The following is a 22,247-nucleotide window of genomic DNA, read 5'->3' as shown; positions in this document are numbered from 1 at the left end:
TCTCCCATTAGTTATATAAAAATGTTTATGAGCGGTTCCATGACAAGTGCTTCAAGTATTATATTTTGGACGTTGTCATCAATTCATGCAAAAATTGGTTTAAATATTTGCAGGCTTGTAAATTTCAAAGGTGAACTGAAGTTTTAATTTAGAAGAATTTAAGAAAAATTTAAAAATGTTTATATTTACAGATAAGCGGGACAAACACCTGACTATATAGATTTTACTACAGGAAGAAATAAAATTCAATAAAATAGGACACAGACGAAAATTTATTGAGGAAGTTGGGCTCAGAGAATGGCTCTGAATCCATGAAGGAGCACAATAGATATCTAAGGTCGCAATGCTGTGTCTCCTCATAAGAATAGTAATGTTGAAAACTATGGCATAGAGTTTTTACAAGTGAAATACATTGGGTCTTTTAAAATCTTTAATATTTTTTTTTAAATTAAACCATGTTCAAAAATAATTATTTGAGGAAAAATTTTATTTTTTTTGTAAACAAATTTTAAACTGTCTTTTTTTCGACAAACATCTTCCTTAGTTATTTATTAGTTATTTTTCTTCTTTTACTTTTGATAATAGCCCAGGCCATGTTCAGTAATCTCTATGGGTTCCTTAACACGTTCTCTACCAAGCGTCACATATACGAGTATGAGTCAGTTGGGTTTTCAGTTTCCGGAGGTAAGAATTGGTGGGAGTTTAACCCAGAATCAGTAAAGGGAGTTAATGATTAAGCATCCGTTAACAGCATCATGAACAATATTCTAAAACAGCTCATAGGTTGGGAGAAGCAGCAGCGTAACAGTGCAGAATATTCCCGTTTCCCCCCAAGAAGTAATGTCTAAAATCGGTTCCGGGGATGTGGAAGTTGTGGTAAAGGTAGCAGAGGAATTACGTCTGTTTCACTGAGGCGCATGATATTTTTAATCAAAGTTAATTGGCTGTACTTTTTAATGAATTTGTATTTAAATTATTTTCTCAACCGCGTACAAAATACTTATAAATGGTTCACATCGAAAGAAAGGTGCTTCAACTACCTTCCTAAGGATGTGAAGGGTTTTCCAACAAGAAGTGTTATTCCCGTATAAGATCAATGATTTCGTTGCTTATGTGGCACGTAGCGCCGTCTTGTTGAAAATTAACGTTGCCCAGATCAATACCCACCCATAAAAAATTGTTAATCATATCTCGATAGTGCAATCCATTCACCGTAACTGTTGCTCCAGCTTCATTTTCGAAAAAGTAAGGTCCAATGACTCACCCATTGAGGATAGAGAGGCTTTTCAACAATAACTCTTGGATTTTCTGAGTCCGAGATCCGGCAAATTTGCTAGTTGACGAAGCCACCGAGGTGGAAATGGGCCTCATCACTCAAGATGATTTTTTGATGGAATTCCGGATAATTTTCATGCATTTCAACGACCCAATCAGCAACGCCACGATGTTGTTGATGATCGGCCGGCTTGAGTTCTTGTGTTAACTGGACTTTATAAGCCTTAAGACCCAAATCTTTATGCAAAATATGGTGTAATGACGTTTGTGGAACGTCTAATTACAAAGAAAGACGAGGAATGGACAAACCTGGGTTTTCTTCAACACTTTCGGCTACTACAGCAATATTTTCGGCTGCTCTTGAGCGACGTCACATCACTAACTTGTCCAAATAGCTCGAATTTTTTCATCAATTTCTGTATTGCGGTCCGACAAGGTGCTTCACGATGACCCAAAAATGTTCGAGTTTTACGAACCATCTCTGCCACATTTTCACCATTTTTATAGTGAATTTTAATCATTTCAATGCGTTGATTAAACTCGCATGGTTCCATTTTTGTTAATGGCGTAGTTTCTACTTGTCAAATATCAAATAATGACAGCTTCAAAAGTGACATCTACCGAAATAGCGGGCTATTCAAAATAAACCCTTTACTTGGATTTGTAAAATTTGTATGATATTCATGTTTTTCAAATGCATAAAATTGACGTTTTGTCTTCGAAGTTTCCACCATTTTTGATTAATTATAATAATAAATAATTCAATTTATGATGAAAAGCTCTACCAAACCTCATTTTTGTTCTCCTTTGTTCTGCTTATTCTTTACTTACAGCGCCACTTTTAAAATTTAATGAAAGTTGTGATCTCAAATATAAATTATTCAGCTGGAATTGGAGTTTCATCGGGTCATCAGAGTTTCCAACAACTGAATACAAGTCATCTGCATATAAATGAAAGTTAGCAAAAGAAAAGTGACAGCCGATGTCGTTTATAAAGAATATAAAAGCAATTGAGCTATTTAGAATGCTACCATGTAGAACATCAGAGCTATCGAAAAAAAGTTCAGAAGAATGTTTCTTAATATGGTCCACAGTTGCAAAGCAATGCTTCGATACAAATGGGAATTTCAGTCATTGCAGCAAAGTTGAATGAAAACCAAAGGAAGTGAATTGTTTATCAATACTCCGTGTGAAACTTTGTTGCGGGTGAAAATAGATAATGCAATCAACTCGTGCGTACGAATCCGCATATTACTAATACGATTTCTTTTCTTGCCTTCTTGATTTCATCTCTACTACTGGCAGGCTTTAAGAGTTTAATAATCATTTGTCAAATAAAAGACAGATCACTGAAGAATAGATAATGCAGATGGTCCACCCCATTTTAGTCACTTTATGAGGAGTATTTTTTGCTTTAGTTAGCATCGTTCAGCAATCAAAATGGCAAGTGAGTAGTATTAACAAGTACATTGATAAAAATGTTCATCATTTTTGTGTTAACTAACGACTATGGATGTGAATCTCGAGATACCGGGATTTTTATACTTTTGAAGTCTCGAAAATATTAGAAATCTTAGATACAGATCGATAACTTCTACTATCGTTTTTATCGCCGCTTGTTATTGTCGTAAGTTTTCAAGCATCAGCAGAAGTCTTAGGATATAAAGATTTATTATAATAATAATTTATTATAATTTATTATTATTATTTATTATAATAACTTCAAGGGATAAACTGAAGTTGACGAGTTTTTGACTTGAATTGCAGAAAGTCCATTAATATCCATTTGCGGAGAAGAGATTTGTTTAAGAAACACATTACTAATGTCTTCCAACGTACTTGTAAGACTTTTACGCCGAAATTTAAAGGCGCAGAAAAAATAGTAGAAAAATCTGCAGCAAAAATGTTTCATGAGCGAAATAAGACTTAAAAAAATCAGGAAATGAAGCGATAAACATCTGCCGGCGACTGCGCTAGTTTATCATTTAGGAAAAGCCACATTGGTGCTGCCCAGCGAAGTCGATCAGCCTCTGTCCATAACCGGCTGTTTCGTTGCGCAGGCTGCATTTCCCGACTGTGGGACAAAAAACTCCCTCCTTGTCCTCCCTGGCATTCAAGTCGACAATCACGATTTTTAAGCTGTGGAAGCTCGCATAGTTCATCTCTTCCGTCGGGGCATTGGCGCAAATGAGCGAGATGTTGAAGAATTGCACTTTGATGCGGATTATTGCGAGACGTTTGTGCATCGGAGTGAACATAAGCGCTTGGCGACGAAGTCTCTCTCCCACAACAAATCCAACACCGAATTTGCGCTCCTTTACATGGCAGCTGTAGTAGACGTTGCAAGGTCCCATGTTTTTCTTGCCTTGCCTCGTTCATCGCATCTCTTGAATGGCTGCTACGAGAACATCAACCAGCCGTACAGAGGCACCTTCCCCATTAAAGGGCCGAACATGGTAGATGCATGCCCTGAAATCGTAATCCTTAGTTTGTTCGCAGTGGTCGTAGTCAGTAAACCCAGTGCATAAACAATTATCCTGGGTTGCTTCGTCTTCTCATATTAGTTCGCTCTTGAACGGGTGATCGGAGGCTTTCCAGAGGATACTTGGTCTAAGCCCGGAAGTTGTGAGCTGTTTGAACCATATGCAGAAGAATCATCCTGGCCACTCCCAAGTGACTAAATCCTACTACCTTCCTCTTAAATTGTACCGCAAAATACAAGGTGGCGCAAAATTAATCATCCAACTGTGATTGTATTCACACTTCTTATAGGTATTGCAGCTGTCTAGTTCACAAATATCAAACATGATCGACGTATGACGCCATTTGCAAAAGTTATACATGTTCCGATAGGATGATTAATTTTCCGCCACTATTTTTAATTTTTAGTTCTTTTGCATCGATCTTCTTTCGAAAACCACAAGATATTGCTTTTTGTGTTTTCACTAATGAAATATTTTTCGCCTTAAATAAAAGGGATATTTAATTACTTGATGCTCGAATTTTTTTCAAACAAATTTTATAAAATATTGGAGGTTGAATTAGTTTTAAAGGTTTTTTTCGAAGATTTGGGGCTTTATTGTGAAAAAACGGTACAAAATATTTTATTCGAAGTATTGGCCACCGCTAGCTACAACTTTCGCCCATCTTTCGGGCAATTTCCGGATGCCGTTTCTCCAAAATTCTGGCCGCTGCTTGGCTATCCATGACTCAACCCATATTTTGGTAGCCTCGTACGAGGAGAACCGCTGGTCCGCCAAATCGAGACTCATATGCCGGAACAACTGATAATCGGAGGGAGCTATGTCTGGACTATACGGCGGGTGGGGTAACACTTCCCAGCCAAGCGTTCCAAGGTATTTCTTGACAGGTTGAGCAACATGCGGCCGAGCGTTGTCATGTTGCAAAATAACCTTGTCGTGCCTTTTTACCGTTTCCGGCCGTTTTTCTTTCAATGCCCGGTTTAAACGCATCAATTGCAGTCGGTAACGATCCCCCGTGATTGTTTCGCCCGGTTGGAGCAGCTCAAAATATACGACGCCGACCTGATTCCACCAAATGCAGAGCATGATTTTCTTGCCGTGAATATTCTGCTTGGCCGTCGACGTTGATGCGTGGCCAGGCAAACCCCATGATTTTTTGCGTTTTGGGTTATCGTAGTGGATCCATTTTTCGTCGCCAGTCACCACCCGATGCAAAAAATCCTTCCGATTTTGTCGCTCGATCAGCATTTCGCACGTAAAAAATCGCCGTTCGACGTCGCGCAGCTTCAACTCGTGCGGGACCCAATGTCCTTGCTTTTGGATCATTCCCATCGCTTTTAGACGCTTGCAAACGGTTGATTTATCAACGCCCAATGATTCAGCAAGCTCTTCTTGGGTTTGGCACGAGTCCTCGTTTACCAATTCCCCCAATTCCGCGTCCTCGAACTTTTTGGGCTGGCCAAGACGCTCCTTGCCTTCGGTGTGAAAATCACCACTTTTGAATCGTCGAAACCAGTACTCACATGTTGAAATCGACGGAGTATGGTCTGGGTAGGCCTCCTGCAGCAATTCACGGGCTTGGGCTGTATTTTTTTTCAAATTGAAGCAGAAAAGCAAAGCTTCCCGCAAATTGCGTTTCGACGGCACGAAAGTTGACATACTCGGAAATGACAGATACTGATAAACAAAGCCTAGGGATGAGGCTTTGTCATGAATATATATTCAGTATTGCCAACGCGATAAAGTGATAAATAGCGCCATCTGTGTGTCACCTTTAAAACTAATTCAACCTCCAATATAAAAAAAGAAGCCATATGAATTCATGTCTCATATGGCATACAAACATGTCGAAACCTGCGAGAAGCGCCCGAGTTGGTGCGTTAGGGTATGTCCACCGCACGCGAGGGCTGTTCGCTCAAAATCATTAAGCGGTTAAAGTCCATTTATTTGTTATTCACATATTGCTCGTGTTTGGTAGAGGAACTTCTCAAACAATATTTATGTGATTTAAAATAGTTGCATACTAATTAATATATAAATCCCGGGTCTAGTACGGGGTACTGAAATTTCAATAACAGGATCCCGAAATTCGCGAGATCGTCGAAATCTAAAAAATCTACCTCCCTACTAACGATACTTAAGCCGCTAAATATTTCAAATTTCAAAAACTCAAACTAAGGTATGGCTATAATGATAGAAAGTTATTCGCACGTAAAAGCAATAAACACAGAAATACGAAGCAAGTGGAATAGCGGAAGAAAAATCACACACATTACGGCTTCATATGCGCATAAGTCGGCAATATGAGGTGCAAAGTAGTAAAAATAACTCATTTCGACGAGCGAGTTTTGCATTCGAGCACCGCATTAGGCACGAGTATATAACATACAGACATACAGACGTGCATGCAACATATAAACTTTTCTAGCTTACAACTCTTCACCTCGGCACGATTGCATAAATACGTAAGTGCAACTAAATTTGTTTGCATGTGCGAACAGCATAGGTGTGCATTTCTGCTGCATACCTGACCTAATAAAATGTCAAGCTATCGCACTGTCATGTGCGCTCACCGCTTGCCGCTTGCTGTTCGCTCGAAGCCAGTTTACTGCCGGTGGATTTGTTAGTTGTGTGCCGTGGCAGGCCACATAAACCGCTACACGGCTTTCGCAACGCACCAAATGCATATGCAAATATCCCTAAGCACATATGTGCATATTATGTGTGTAAAATTGTATTTTGCCATCAGTTGGCTTGGTTGCGGTTCAATCATTTCATTGTGCTGCAGCAATCGGATATTAACCCTTCAATGCACGCGTTGGTATTTTCGTTTTTGTAATTTCCATATCAACCAGTCGGTAATTTGCCCGACATGCCACAGCGCTACGCCCACACTATAAAAACTATAAAAATAAAAAGACAAAAACGAAACCACGCGCTAGTTTGAAGAGCATGTCACCTGGGCGTATACTCAATTTTTGTTTCTTCACAATTTCACGTACTCATGGGCTGCACGGAAATAGGCGCACGTTGACATTTAACAATTCGCACATACACGCTCACTCACAGAAAAACATACTTTCATTGTATTGTGCTTGAGGCCACGTCTTTATTCTGTTCTTTATGTACTGCTACTACACACCTCTCCTCCGTGCTTACTCTCATCTTACCTGTCTCCGCTACCCATAAGCTACTCGTTTCAGCAGACTTCGGCAACACATCCTCTTTTCAGTAAAGTAGTGATTCGTTCTTTTTGTCGCTTACTTTAGCGTACACCGATCCGTTGCATTCGAATTTTTCGCCCAGTGCACATTGTTGACCTATATTTGGGCATCAATGAATCCGGCATGCAAGAGGCCATAGCCATAGAGACCGCTTCCATTGCCATCAGCACCACATTCGCCGCAACCTCTTACAACACAACCTCTGCAACCTCCCGCTTTGATTACTTATGTGCATTCGTTGGCTGCAGCAACAGCTTTACAGCCAGCTTGTCCTGTTTGGCGTCATCATTTAGTCGGTGAGTGTATTTGGGAGAAGCTTTTTTGGCAGAAGAGAACGATGCGCTTTCCAATGACTCTCATTCAATTTCAATAACAACTCTCTCTTTAATAGAAAGCCTGCTTGTGATAAGCCAATTAATGGCCCTGCTACATTTATACACCCACTGCAAGATGATTGTATTTGATGAAATATTTTCACTTTGCAAAAGTCGGTCGTATTCCCGACAATAAATATGTAAGTATGGAAAAGTACTTAAATATATGTTTTTATCGGGCCTTTTTTAGCAGCATGAGAACTTTTTATTTCGATAATTATGATTTCATGATTATGATTCGAATGGCAAACTGTTTTCACATTTCTGTTCAGTAAGGTTTGGCAAGGCATCATAAATCGGTTAACTTCAGAACAACGCTTTCAAATTGGAAAATTTGCTTCGCAGAAAAAAATCTATTAACCTAGTTCATAGAGCGAAGTGTTGAAGAAGACGCCGAAATATCGATTCTAAAAAGTACCTAAAAAGTAAAATAATTGTTTAATTATCAAAATTTATTCTGCCGCCCTCAAAATAGGCTCCATTCGAGGCAATGCACATATGCCAATGATTAGTCTAGTAATCAAAGTACCTTTCAAACGGCTTTAAAGAGATCTTCTTCAACTCCTTCAGTGAATTTTTTGGGCGACAAAGAATATTTCAAGCCCGTCCCGCTGGTCTTGTTAGTACACAGGATAGCCGCAATGTGGCATAGAATGTCGTTAAATAATACAAGACTGTCTTAAATTAACAACCACGCTATTATTCATAATTTTTTAAGCTGAATAAAGAAGAAAACCATGGCTCTTGTGGGGGAAGGAGAACAAGCGGAAGTACCTTCTGTTATGTCACCCGGAACCTCCCTTGCTAACAAGTGCTACTTTGGCCTATTTTATCAAGATCATATCAGCGTTGAAGCTTGAACGATGACAATATTCTTTGAGGTGTCCCTTGGAGAAAGGAAGATTCTGCGGATGATTTTTTGATGTTTGCACGTTATCGACGGCGAGTGTAGTAGGCGATGGAATAATGAGCTCTATAAGTTTACGGCGCCATAGACATAACTTAGCGAATAAAAATCCAGTGGATCCGCTGACTAGGTCAGGTCATCCGTTTGGATACAAACGCTCCGGCTCTGAAAGTGTTCGATTTGGTACAATTTGGTGGTAGCAGAGGAATGCCTCCTCTTCTGTGGTGGAAATATCCGACGGAAAAGACTTGACTTTACTTGGTGTGTCCAACTGACGCTATTTAGTACTAGAAAGAAACGGCTAGTGCGCTTTGTTAAACTTGGCCAGAATCGCGTAAGCGGTTATCGCGTTAATTAAGAAGAAGAATACTTGTTTGGAACTTAGTCATCAATACATGGCCTAGAATATCACAAGGCACTCACCGGGTGCCACTGCTATTTAAGGGGTTATATACAGTTGAAATTTTCAAAAAATCGTCATTTTTGTATACTTTTTTTTTAATTTAATTATTTTAGAATATTTCATATATTTAAGAATACACACAAAAAATTTAATACCGATCCAGTGAATATTTTCGAAGTTCCACCCAAATTTGAAAAGGTGTTTCAGAGTGTTTAAAAAACAAGACAAACTTTAAACGCGTTTTTCTCAAAATGGTATTTTCAAAGTCGGTGACCAACATTACTCGAAAACGCCTAAATCGATTAGTCTCAAATTTTAACACAGGCTTCTTAAATATATTTTTTAGTAATTAATTGAAGATTTTTTCTCCTTGATTATATTTTTTATAAACAATTTTGAGGTCGAAATTTTGGTCCAAAATCGATTTTTTTCTGAGAAACCGCGATTTTGTCCAAAAAAATTATTTTGCTTATTCCTTCCATTAATTACTACACTTAACATTACTTTAACGAAACCTGTTTGGTTTTTTAATTTCAGAGGATCTCTTTAGATATATAGTGGTCACCGCAAAACATCTTTTTGAGAGGAGCTCCCGGAGATCAGCTGTAGCTCCTTTCCAAATAAATATTTACTATTACTAAGCCTTAAAGTACAGTTAAAAGATAAAATAATTATAATATGTGTACAAATTTTTACATCAATAAATTTAAAAGTTTTCTCAAAAAAAAACTCTGGAAAATTCACCTTTTTTTGGCCTTCTAACTGTATATAACCCTTTAAGTTGTTCATAACGATTTCAAATTTGCTAAATATCAAAGTCTATCTACTTATACGTCATTCAATTGATTGCCATAACCTTTAGGCTGATTTTTTTCTGCCTTTCAGCAATGGCATTCAAAGAATAATTTGCTCCGCAACACAAAGTAATGCATTGTGGTTTCATACCGCAAAACTCGTGATCGGATTATGAATGACTATTCCATAAGTAATGTTATTAATTGTGTTATTTTATATTGCACTAACCTTCATCAAACATGTCGACTTTATTGTGTTTAAAGCTTTCCCTATGCTGTGATGCATTACAAGAAATTCAAATGAATTTAAGGATCGCTGCACATTAAATTCATTAGTAAGAGCGATTATTGTTGTCCTGGTGTGAAATCTCTACTATTCGGCACATATTAATAAAATTGAAAGAGTTCAAAAAACGTTTACCAAGATAGTACTTAGCTAAAATAGATTCGCCGTTTGCCATCTTACATTGGCGGACGGAAACTCCTTGGCTTACAATCTTCATAAGATTGGAGAAATTACTTCGCATTCATTTTTGTCTACAACTTAGTAAGTCGAAGAATTCACTGTGAGGAATTATACAGTTGTTTGTATTTCAAATATTTAGGCGTAAATTGGGGCATAAGCTATGTAATTTTAATTATGCACGCCACAAAGATTTTAATTATATTTTTGTTAAATTTAAATTAAGTTTATTCCCTCTTTTAAATTAGAAATAGAAAAGTTTATGCTGTAGATTGAATAAATAAATAATTACATTTTAGAATTATACAACATCCTGAAACCGATGTCCTTTTAGAAACTTTAAGATCCTTTAAAAAATATTAGACATTCTGTAAAAAATTAAAAACCTTTATTTATTATTTCGCGCGTATACCGATTCCCTCCTCTACGACAGCCATAGTTCAATTTAGAAACACGGCGTTATAACTTCTAAACTTCGAGTCTTTTATTGGTATTAGTACGGCAAAGTTTAATTAAATTGTTTTAGTATTCCGATATTTAAATAGTTTTCACTTTATTTAAGCTTCATGAGACGGTTTCCCTAACTACGGTATAGCTTCGTGAACTTCATTGCTCAAACGTCATCAATGTGCGTGGCTTTGTTCGAAAAATTCCTCCATCCCTTTCCATTACTCATATCAGCATGTGCTAGCATTGGCTCTCTTTGTTTTAGAAAATATACACAAAAAATCACAAACACAATAACAAAAACACCACCAGTCTCAATCAGCTGTGACTGACAACAACGCGTTGCACAAAATACCCCCGCACCAAAAGGAAAAATCAGCAAAGCTTTCGCCGGTCTATGTGTATATGTGAGCAAAGTAAATTAGTAAGTGTGACTGGAAATTGTGGCTGACTCTCCACGTTGGCTAGAGAGTGCAAGTAAATATCAAATACTCGTACATGTGTAGAGCAAGAGGTCAGCGGTAAGAGAGGATGGTGCGTGTCAGTGGAATATAAACTTTATGGATACACTCGCAATGCCACAAAACAGACGCACACACATATACGCGCACAATGATGGCATGTCGGTTTTTCTCGTTATCCAAGAAGGAAATTTTCATTGCAGCCACGCACATATTCCACACAATGAATTCTGCGGCCACGGGGCTCTCAATCATTCAAGTTAGAGTCACAGGGCAAAGTGGACGTGTCGACGGATATGGAATTAATTTCGTTGAAACGGTACTATGAATCTTACATTACTATAAGTATGGGCATGTTTATAGGAGAAAAATTAATGTAACTGAAAGAGCGAAGATTTTGAAAATATACCATGAAATTTAGAGAAAATTAATTGTGGTTTAAGTGAAGAAAAAGTGAATTTTACTATTTTCTCGGAAAATTCAGCTAACGGATTTTGTGAAGCTGTTGTGCAAGGAAGCCTTTTAGCTACCAATTTTGTTTGAGCGAGTGTGTGGCTGTGTATGTGCGCGTGGCAGCACAGCATACAGGCATGTTGCTGAAAACCCAAACGAAGCTTTTACGAGAAGTGAAAGTGGAATACAAATTGACATTTAAAATTTAAAACGAAAAAATACATTGGTTGGAAAACTACTACGGGCACTACCAGAAGCGATATGAGCTGCAAAACCTTAAACAAATGCAGCGTCGATTTATGTGCGCTATAATTATATTCGTACGAAAGCAAAACGATAGAGATGAAATAATAAGCAAAGGCAGAAACGTTTAAGAAGAATGCAGCAAAATTAATTTACTCACAGCTGCCGAAGAGCATTTTAGTTTTTTTTCTGTTTTTGTATATTTTATTTTTTCTTTTGCTTTATTTCATTTATACTCACTGTCATTGAACTGGAAAATCATAGAACTGAGCTCGTTCTCTTTCATTGTTGCAATAGCTTTGACAGGGGCAACAACAACTACAGCAACTAGAGTGGTTGTTGAAGCAGCATTGATGCCGAATAAATAAAATAAAAGAAACAATTCAACGGAAACGTGAGCGCTACAAAAACAAGGACAACAATATTTGCTCTCAACAGGCATTGCGTTTTATTTACCGTTGAAATTTGCCAACATAAAATCAGAAAATCACAAAATCAATCAGCTAAAAGCAAATATTTATACTATACGAGTGCATTGCTATAGAATTGCCAACACATTCGCCGTATAAAAAAAGTTTTTTTAAATCATATAGAATATACTAAATGTGTGTGTTTTACCATTTTGATTTAATTTACTTCCTTTTTCTCAATAAATGATTTTTGCAGTTCAGTTACAAATAAAAGCACTTAAACAACACTTTAGTGTACCATAAAACTAAATAAACATTACACGTACATAAAATATATCAGCAACATACTCAAGCACATCAATAGCTTCCATTAAGTATGTACGTATACTACACGTACGTATGTTAGTGTACCACAACGCCAAGATAATAAGGATAAGCAGAAAAAATTCAACAGAAAGCACACTTGAAAAGTGATTTAAAAATAGAAAATACATAACTCAATTGGAGCAGTAAATGCATGGCTATCGGTTACAGGTGAGTCTAATATTAATGATACCTACAAATGACTATCTATTTTTGTGGGAACTTACAAATACAAACTAATACTTGAGAATAAGTAATTGCCAGTTTTTAGGTCAATTGCCCTAAATTAGTGCTCATACTACTAGATTTAATGGATATTTCATATTGCACACACAGTATGCCACTTTCAATTGTCTCACTCTCAATTAGTGAAATTTCTGTCATTGAACTCGTTTTAAGGTTTATTTATCTAAAATAATATGGGTGAAAAAAAATATTTGTTTGTGGCAGAAGTTTCAAAGTATGCACATATAACACGGTAAATACTTATTGTGGTAAGAGACTTTATATGCAGGGTGTTTTGTTGCCGACTACAAAAACTTTAAGATTTAATTCTATAGTTGATTCACTCTAAAAGTTATGGGTATCCCATCATGAGGGTCTCCCTGCAATGATTACTGAGCATAGTTTCAGCTATTAATAAAAAAAGAAACAAATCTGAACGAAGCTGTTTTCATAAAATAACAACAACAAAAAATTGTTTCCCAAAAATTAAAAAACAAAAATGTATAAAACTGTTGAAAAGAGCAAAGGTATTTCACTTTGAAAATTTCCATACCAAAATTTTCAGCACCGAAAAAATCTGAACCATGGTGTTTTCCAAAAATTATTATTTACTTTAGCCTACAAATAGACCGACTTTTTAGAAAAATTGCTTAAAAACATTTTTTTTAGGAGTATAACTTTTCCTAAAACACTTATATTAAAAAAACTTTTATGAAAAAAACGAGTGTGTTCTTCAAAACTTGTAATAACAACTTGTTTCCCGAAAATTTTGAACATAAAATAAATTTTTTCCAAAGAACGGGTTTTTCTTAAAAAGTAAAAAACAAAAATATAAAACCATTAAAAAAAACCGAAGATATTTCACTTTAAAGACCTCAATATCAAAATTTTCTTCCTGTGAAGAAACCAAGTTACTACACTACACTTTGTTGACTTCCATTGTTGACGCCCTGTAACTCACAACTGAATGGGACAAACAAAAGTAGGAAAAGAATTGTTTTGTGGAAATGTCACATTGAGCATAAATCATAAGTTGTTTGATCGATACTTTACGAGATATCGATCACTACAGCCATCTATCGAGACAATAATGAGTTTATTTTCCCGAAACTAATATTTCACTCATCACTACATGTTTGCACGATAATCAGTATCAGTCCGTGCGCAAGAGAACGACTGCGCACGAGATATTGACTAGATTGTGCATGAAATATTGAGGAAATATCTTAAATTTCCCCTCTTCTAAATGATAATCGTGTGATCACTTGAAACTACAATTTGCGTAAAACTGTCTGCGAGACAATGTGCCAGCGATTTGATGCGGTAAAAACTATTCCACTTTCATTTAAATGGAAAGGTACTGCGGATTTCTTCCCTGACAAACTGATAAACCATTTCGGTGGCATCTCCTGGCCACACAGGTCGTCCGAGCTTCCCTTTTTTCTATGGTGAAATCTCAAAAGTAAAGTCTATGAAGCAAACCGAGCGACCATCTTAGCGCTAAAATAAAATATCGTTCAAATGGTTAATAGCATGTCGACATCACTTCTCCAGTGGGTGGCGCGGAATACAGAAACCAAGTTGAATTCAACGTAGCGAACAACATAATTAAAAAAATAAAACGCGCACTTGCCTTCTTTGTAATATTTATTGGTAAAAACTTTAATTTTTAATTAATCTTTTAATTCCTAATTCTGCCACCGAAAATCCTGTATGCTATATATTGGCGCTTACACACGTTTTGAGTATTTGGCCGAGCTCTCCCTGCTAAGAAGCAGTCTTCAGCAAGATCATATAAGCCCGAAACTAAGACAGCATGGATATTCGAAAATACACTCGAAGTCTTGTAATTACATACTTGCTGAAGAGCAACTAGAAGCAATTTATTCCAGAGTCTTAACGTTTAATATACCATCGATCGCTATTCCTTACACCTGCGTATTATTTTTTCTCTCATTCATTCAGAAAACTCTACATTTTCAAAATAAAACCAAAAATAACCAGCGGGCAATATTAACTTTCGTGAGAGAATATTAAGAAGCAAAAACAAAATAGAAAATCACATTTGTAAGCGCAGATGAGTTGGAACGATGCGTTCAATGTCCTTTCGTATGCCGCAAGTGCATTTGACTTCATATCGAAGGACATATAGAATCTCGAAGAACGAAAATGTAAAAGTCGTTAGCTGAACATAAGAGTACAGGGAGTTGCTCCTTATTGTCATGTACTGTTACCATACAGACGCTGAAACATTGCAACATTGTTAAGGACGCTGCTTATTGCCTTTTTGCAAACGGATAAGCAACTAGCATTTGACAGAATATAAAGGAAAGCGATAACTCTATTTTTCTCTTCTTTTTCATTGTGTTTCGGGGTGTTTTTGTGTATACTGCTACTGTGGTACATTGTCAATGCTTGAAAATATAATTAATAAAATTGGCAAGAGTGTCAGAATTTTCCTCGATTTTACTTATTCAAAAACTAAGTCTGTCTTGTGCTAATGCAGGAGTAATAAATGTGGTGGATTTTTTTTTATATCCTTATTTACTCCGCTCGGCAGCATAGGATCTCAAAAAGACTCATCCTTTGTACACGGTTCTGGGCTGTTGTTGTTGCGCCGTCCCATGTGATGTCGACATCTGCTAGCTCGCGACACATCGACCTTCTAAGGTGTTAGGGACCAGCCATTTTTCACTTCCGTAGAATAATACTGACTTCATACATGAACTGAATATTCGCAGTTTAGTGCGCCTGGAGATTTACGAACTCGCCCATACTGTATGCATTCGTCCGAACGTCGCCTTGTTTTGTTTAGTCTACAGTTGACATTTTCATCTGCTACACCGACTGTCGTAATAGTGCAGCCAAGGTAGCAGAAGATTTCGACAAATTCCGCCGGGCACCCGTTAACTATTATGTTGACCTCTAGTCCGACACTGGCGGAGACAATGGCGAAGAGAGGGGTAGGGAGAACCTTACGCCTGCGTTGGTGGTGAATGGGTCGCTGATGTTGCCGGTGTGAAGCACTGCCAGTTCGCAGTTCTCGTAAAGGACTTTGATGAGGCGGATACTCGTAGTGCCACTCAACGCCAGCCATACTCAGTCTCGTTTGATTGTGCGATGCGCTAAACTGTAAAACCAGGCACAAAGCACTGGAGGCTGTACAACGAACAGCGGCACTCAGAATTGCTTCAGTCTACCGCACTGTCTCAGGCGCAGCAGCTTTGGGGGAGATACCTGTCGACCTCATGGCCCGGGAACGACTAGATGCGTGGGATTCTAGGAAAAAACACGCCACCACTAATGCCGCGGGACACTGAATCGAAGCTGTGGGGACCTTTCAGAGAAGGAGACTGTAGAGCATTTTCTCTGTAAATGTCCGGGTTTGGCAGCTAGACGACTAAGGTCACTGGGAACTCCTTTCTTCGACAGCCTGGGGCAGTGCGCCAACCTAAATCCAATCAAGCTTCTGCATTATATTAAGAGCTCTGGCTGGCTGTAGATTTATGCCTGTTGGAGGTTCCATAATGGTATCAAAACGGCGCTTTAATGCTACTTGAGGAGTGCCGGGTGCACTTCAAGCATTTCACCTACCTACCTGAATCGAATGACAGATGGACGGCAAAGCTAATTCCTGCAATATGTAAATGGGTTCAAAGGAACTTCAGGGAAGTGGGCTATTTCATGACTCAGTTCCTCTCAGGTCACGAATACTTCCGGAAATACATATACCGCATGAGTAAGGAAAAATGACCCCAGGTGCATATACTGCGAAGCGCCGAGCTATGACGCCGAGCACACGCTTTTTAGTTCTGACACATGACTCACCGGAAGAGACGCTCTGAGGGAGCAGATTGGCGACATCGCACCGACCAAAGTGATCGGCAAGATGCTTGAACGCGAAGATAACTGGATGCGGTTAAAAGAAAGCATTGAAGGCATGTTACGAAGAAAAAAAACCTCGACGCAGTACAACAAAGCGAAGTCTCATAGATAGAGACACAAGAAGACAAGCCTATAGCATGAAAGCTGGCTACAAATATGGTGGACCCAAACGTGGGTGAATAGAATTGGTTCTTTATGGATGCCGTTCTGGGCCCTCCCGAAGTAATGCAGAAAGTAGTCCCGGGAAGGGTGTTAAGGGTTAAAAGGATAGAAGTTATTGTTTTGTAAGTGCGAAGGCATTTTGAACCCTATCTCACCCACCAAAAAACTAAAAAAAGAAACTAATGGTTCTACTATGATGCGAAGAGTGTTGGCTTGCTCTAAAATAATTAATCATTCTGTCAAAAAAAAATTATTGTACTTTGAGTCCTGAAAAGGCTGGCTCTGCATTTATTGCTAATATGAGCATATAAGTATATGTTATTATACAAATTATATTAACTCATCACAAGTAATTTATCGATAATGCGGAATGACACTGCGCGCACACATTCTTTACATAACTGAGATGCACATGAACTTGCAGCTGTCTACAATAATTGTTGTCATTTTTGCCCACCGCTCATCACTTCCACCATCCGCAACCATCACGCATTGCTCAATACTTCCTTCACCCTTTTCATCCAACAGAATTGCGTAACCAAATTTCTGCTATGCGTGTATATTTTTAGGACAAGGACACTTAACTGACAACAAATGATGAGTTTTAAGGACGAAATTCGTAGAATCTGGCGCGTAAGCAATGCAAGCAATGCTACCTTTGGAATTCCAAGCTGCATACGCGTTTGCTACTAATTAATGTGCAAACATACCTTCTACTGTATTTGTGCGAGTATTATGTATATGTGAGCATATACGTATGTACGCGTAAGTGCCTAAAATTGTCTGTCATTTCGTGCGTAATTACAAGTATTTTGTGAGAGTTGGCAGTAGTCAAACGCAGTACTCGTCAAGCATAGGCGAATATGCAAGTGAAAGTACATTTAAATAAAATCCTACAAATTCATACAAATAACATAACACGTTGCATCGCGTATTCGTCATTTATTCTCATAGTCACACTACCACCACTGTTTTGAAAACATTCACCAGAAATATCCCTTAACATAGTATGTTAGAATCTGGCTGTTAAATAAAACTGTCGACTAGTTGTTGGTAAATAGTTGCATAGTGAGCGATGCTCAGTCAACCATGCTACACACAGATGACTGTTACTGCTACGCATTGGTGCATTAAGTGAGCACATAACATTACTGTTCATATTATTACATGAACTTCTACATACATATATGATATATGTATATTCTTTTTGTATTGTCGCAATTGTTAATTTGTGATGAACCAGCAATGCGGCGTGTTTAACTTAGGGAGAGTGGGGAAATCGAGGATTGAGTGATTGTTGGTTTAGCTCTTGTATCGAATAGTCCCTCGAGTGCTTGTGATCGGGATGACAGTTTATTGAACGTTTATGGAGAGTAGGGGAGTGATACCTACCAGAGCTTCTGTGTCAGCTCATTTACAGGTTTATTTATTTGATAGCCCGTAAGGTTTGTTAGCGCACACTAGTGCCTTTATTGTGCCTTGTGTCTCTTCTAATGAGTCTTACTCACAAGGTAGAGCGTAATGCGATGATGTTGTTTTTCACATATAATTGTTAAGAGCCGTATTTTGGGCAAAGGTAGGGAAACCTGAAAGAAGGGAAACCGATGTCAAGAACTAAGCTCATGTGGAGTCTCAAAATTTGCTTACAGGGTCTTTTAAGTTCGACTTTCTTTTTTAAAAACGAATACGGCGGCATTTGTTTTGAGAGTAGATAATCTGCAGCTTACTTAAATGAGCTCCGTTTTGCCCTAAAATCATATAAAACAATTAGAAATCACTACGAAAATGGTAGATTAGAGAAAATTATAATAAATTTGACCAAATGGTTTATATGGATGGACAAGGCATTATATTGTACGTAGTAGTAGACTAAATAAAAGACTAAAGAGTAAGAAAGAGGACAGTAATGAAAATTATCAAAAGACAAGTGGATAACTGCTTAACGTCAACGAATTGCACTTTCGCGATAAGTTAATGTCATTGATTTTTTTTGCGATATAAATTCTCAACAAGACGGTACGACATACCACCGAAAACCAACAGGCAAAGCAATTTATTGCAAATGAAATTCACGGGAAGAATAATTTTGTAATGCTCTACACCTATTTGGCCACCAAGAAGTTCGATTTAACACCCATGAACTATTTTTTGTGGAGACATCTCAAGGATATGCCTTATACTAACAACTCAGAAACAAATGAGGCTTTGCAAAATAATATTCAGCATGTAATCGCTTAGATGGAGTCCCAATTATGTCTAATATCAACGAAAAATTCATAAAAAAAATCGATGTCAGTAGGTGTGAATGCGGGGGATATTTTGAGATATATCGTTTATCATGTATAATTTGTAGACCCTGCCATATATTAAAAAAAAAACGAATTAATTCTTGTTCAGAATCTAATTCATTTTTAATTTGAATTTAAAAATGAGTCTTGAACTTGAAAGACCTTGTATATAATACTATCGTTAAGTGGTTTTACCAATTTTTGATGCCATTAAAATATTTTAGACCGAAATTTGCTAGAAGTGTAGTGCATACCAAGCATACCCATGCATACTCATACTCATGCTCTTCAGCATACTTACCCTCATATTCATACATATATTTATATCTATGTGCATATGTATATGTACATACATGCGTAAATAGAGCTTCATGAGAACTTACACTGGCAGCTGAAATCAACTCAAGTAAAAGTCAAATACTACTCAAATGAATTTCTACCAGCCCATATCTTGGCGTCATTAAAGGAGTCATCGTAAAATTGTATGAGCGCACATTTATTTTTATTTGTAAATAGCAAAGCGTAGTAAGTGGGAGTAACGGTATAAATGGAAAATAAGTAGTTTGAAGAATAAACACAAAAACTTCTGAAGAAGGAAATGGAAATGATGAAATAAGATTCACGGGCACGTTAACCAAAATAGCTGATCAACTATTCAAAGGCTAAGATAAAATATTAAACAGTGCGCTTTTGCTCACTTTGTATCAGGATACTTACTTTACTGCTCAAAGAAGTAGAATTATAATAATAGTTAGTGCTATGATAGCGAAGAAGGAGTAAGGACTTATTTCGGTGATCTCATATAAACTGGAATTATCGTTGTCAAGCTCCTGATATTTTCACATGATTTAAGAATTGTTGCAAAAATAATTATGTATTTGCACGAATGTTCCCATGGTTGAAAATTTGTTAGTGGAGGGAGTATAAAACTCCGGTGGTTTCAAATCAACACACAGGTTTAGTCGTGGTTTAATAATGGTTGTAAAAGCGTATTTTACACGAATGTTTTCGTGGTGAAAAATTTCTTGGTGTGCGTATGTGATCCTATTAGCTATGGCATGACGTTCAAGAAGTGAGTACATGTAGTCCTATTTATATAATACTTATATATAGTATACATAGTAGGACGGGTCGATTTGTGGGGAGGCAAAAAAATCGCCCATTGCTCTGTGAATTGATTTTCACAGAGCAATGAGCGATTTTTAAATCGACCTGCCCTAATACATAGCCATATCCCGAGCCTGTGCTGCTTAGTCTTCAGTGCCAGTATCCAGTAAGAATGCCATTAAGAATTATAAGTTTGACTATAAGATGCTTTATGAGATATTTATATCTGTTTTGATTATACCCCAAGTTCTTAGTCTGACGCAGTGACACAAATCGTTGACAGCTTATGTCTCGTCGCTTTCGCTCTTCATTGAACCTAAGCTCTTCTTTGAAAGGCTATTAGTTTTGAGCTTCCAGTCAGTCTAATCAATGCATCCCCTGCCTCGTCCTCAGGGATACATATTACCCGATTGTGATTATGCGCCTATAATAAATGTAGGGCCGTTACACACTCAAGGACTATTGAGGACTTGACATCAAAGAATGACAAGGCCTGAAGTGAATTGTGTTTGTTGTCATTCCCGGGTTTATTGAGAGAACTGGGTTTGAATGAAGTATTGTGATGAGTAGAAAAACAAAAGATCTTAAGGAGAAAGTGCAAACCTCCATTTAGTTTTATTCTATTACATTCTTAGTGAAGGGAGTACGAAATTTATGGATACCAATATTTAAGTGAAAAGCAAAAATTCTATTCTATCATATTGGCTGTTTGGTCGAGCTCTTCCTCGTATTTTTGGGGTGCATCTTGATGCGGTTCCACATAGTTTCATAAATTTATTACTATTATCATAATTATTATGAAGCGATTTAGCACAGCGACTTGTACATTTCAGGTATTCAGAGTATTTCTCAGAGTCCAACCCCTTCAATATCTTTTTTTTAACTATGAAAAACAAATATGAAGTAATATTGTTGTGTTAATCTAATTAGAACTCGGTTGTTATTTCCACGATGTACAAAATGCAGAGGTGTGGTCAACATCATTCCGTTAACCAGCTCTCAGCGATTTTGAAGGAATCAACTAATTTGCTTGCGTCATGGAGGCTTCCAAAAAAACTGAAATTGTTTTGATGATATACGAGACGCAACCAATGCTTCGCAGCTGATATTTCGTTGCCGTCTCAACAACGAGTGCTTAGACGAGCGTAAGAATACGTGTAAAATGAGTGCGCAGAATTCTGCTGCCGAGTTCCCGATGACGCGGCAGTTGAAGTTACTCTCAGAATTTGGTTACGGATGACCAAACTGTGTAATCAATCATCCTTGATTATTTCAGTAAAACAAAGCAGAATAAATTAGACAACAAAGTACTTATTCTTATTCTCTATAAAAAATAAATCGTCCCCTTAGTATAACAATAGCCTATGTGCTCATATGTTTTTTTATTGTTTTTTTATTAAATTTTTGGATTCTCCATCGTCGATTTTATATGTGGTCAAAATTTTGTCAAATTCTAGTTCCACAAAGTGGGTCAAAACGTCAGTCAAAAAATAATAAATATTTACAGACATAACGAGATTTGAGTGAGAGCTACTTTCGACAAAAAGTTTGAAATTCATTTTCTCAAAACATCAAAAAATTTATAGGCTAGTTTACAATAATATTAAGGGGACGAAATTCGCCCTGTTTTCAGAGTAGAATAAGAGAAATGGGCGCCAAATTTAAATTTTTTAACTTACTTATTTTTTAATTTTTGACAAATTTCAAGTTAACTTCTTAATTTTTAGTTTTTTAAGTAAATTTACGTGAATTTTTAAAATATTTTACGTTAAGTAAATTTTTCAGTTTTTTTTAATTAAATTTTTTAAGTTAATTTTTTAAATTAAATTAACTTAACGTTTTAATTTTTTCCATAAATTTAAGGTAATTTATTCATTTTTAATTTTTTAAGTGAATTTAAGTTAATTTATAATTTAAATGTTACAATAAATTTAAGTTAATTTTTTAAATTAATTCGGGTTAATTTTTTTATCGTAATTTTTTAAGTTCATTTAAGCAAATTTTTTAAGTCAATCAATTTTTTAAATTAATTTAACTTAACTTTTTGATATTTTCCATAAATTTAAGGTAATTTATTCATTTTTAATTTTTTAAGTGAATTTAAGTTAATTTATAATTTAAATGTTAAAATAAATTTAAGTTAATTTTTTAAATTAATTCGGGTTAATTTTTTTATCGTAATTTTTTAAGTTCATTTAAGCAAATTTTTTAAGTCAATCAATTTTTTAAATTAATTTTTAATTTTTTAAATTAATTAAAATTAGTTTTTTAATTTCTATT

At 36.7% G+C, this 22,247-nt stretch overlaps 1 protein-coding gene across 2 annotated transcripts in view; it reads left to right on the top strand.

The window, feature by feature from the left end:
* Positions 1-11,097: 11,097 nt before the first annotated feature.
* LOC129249318 (slowpoke-binding protein) overlaps positions 11,098-22,247 on the top strand; it is a 199,131-nt gene continuing 187,981 nt past the window's right edge. The window contains exons 1-2 of one of the 2 annotated variants that reach the window (XM_054889054.1): positions 11,098-11,150; positions 12,194-12,471. The gene's annotated coding sequence lies outside the window, so the exon portion shown is untranslated. Of the gene's footprint in view, positions 11,177-12,193; positions 12,472-22,247 lie in introns of both variants that reach the window. The other variant, XM_054889055.1, reaches the window with a different exon arrangement.

Source organism: Anastrepha obliqua, chromosome 5 (genome assembly GCF_027943255.1).
Source record: "Anastrepha obliqua isolate idAnaObli1 chromosome 5, idAnaObli1_1.0, whole genome shotgun sequence".
Classification (NCBI taxonomy): Eukaryota; Metazoa; Arthropoda; class Insecta; order Diptera; family Tephritidae; genus Anastrepha; species Anastrepha obliqua.
The sequence above is the reverse complement of the archived record's forward strand: the minus strand, read 5'-3'. Positions and strand labels throughout refer to the sequence as shown.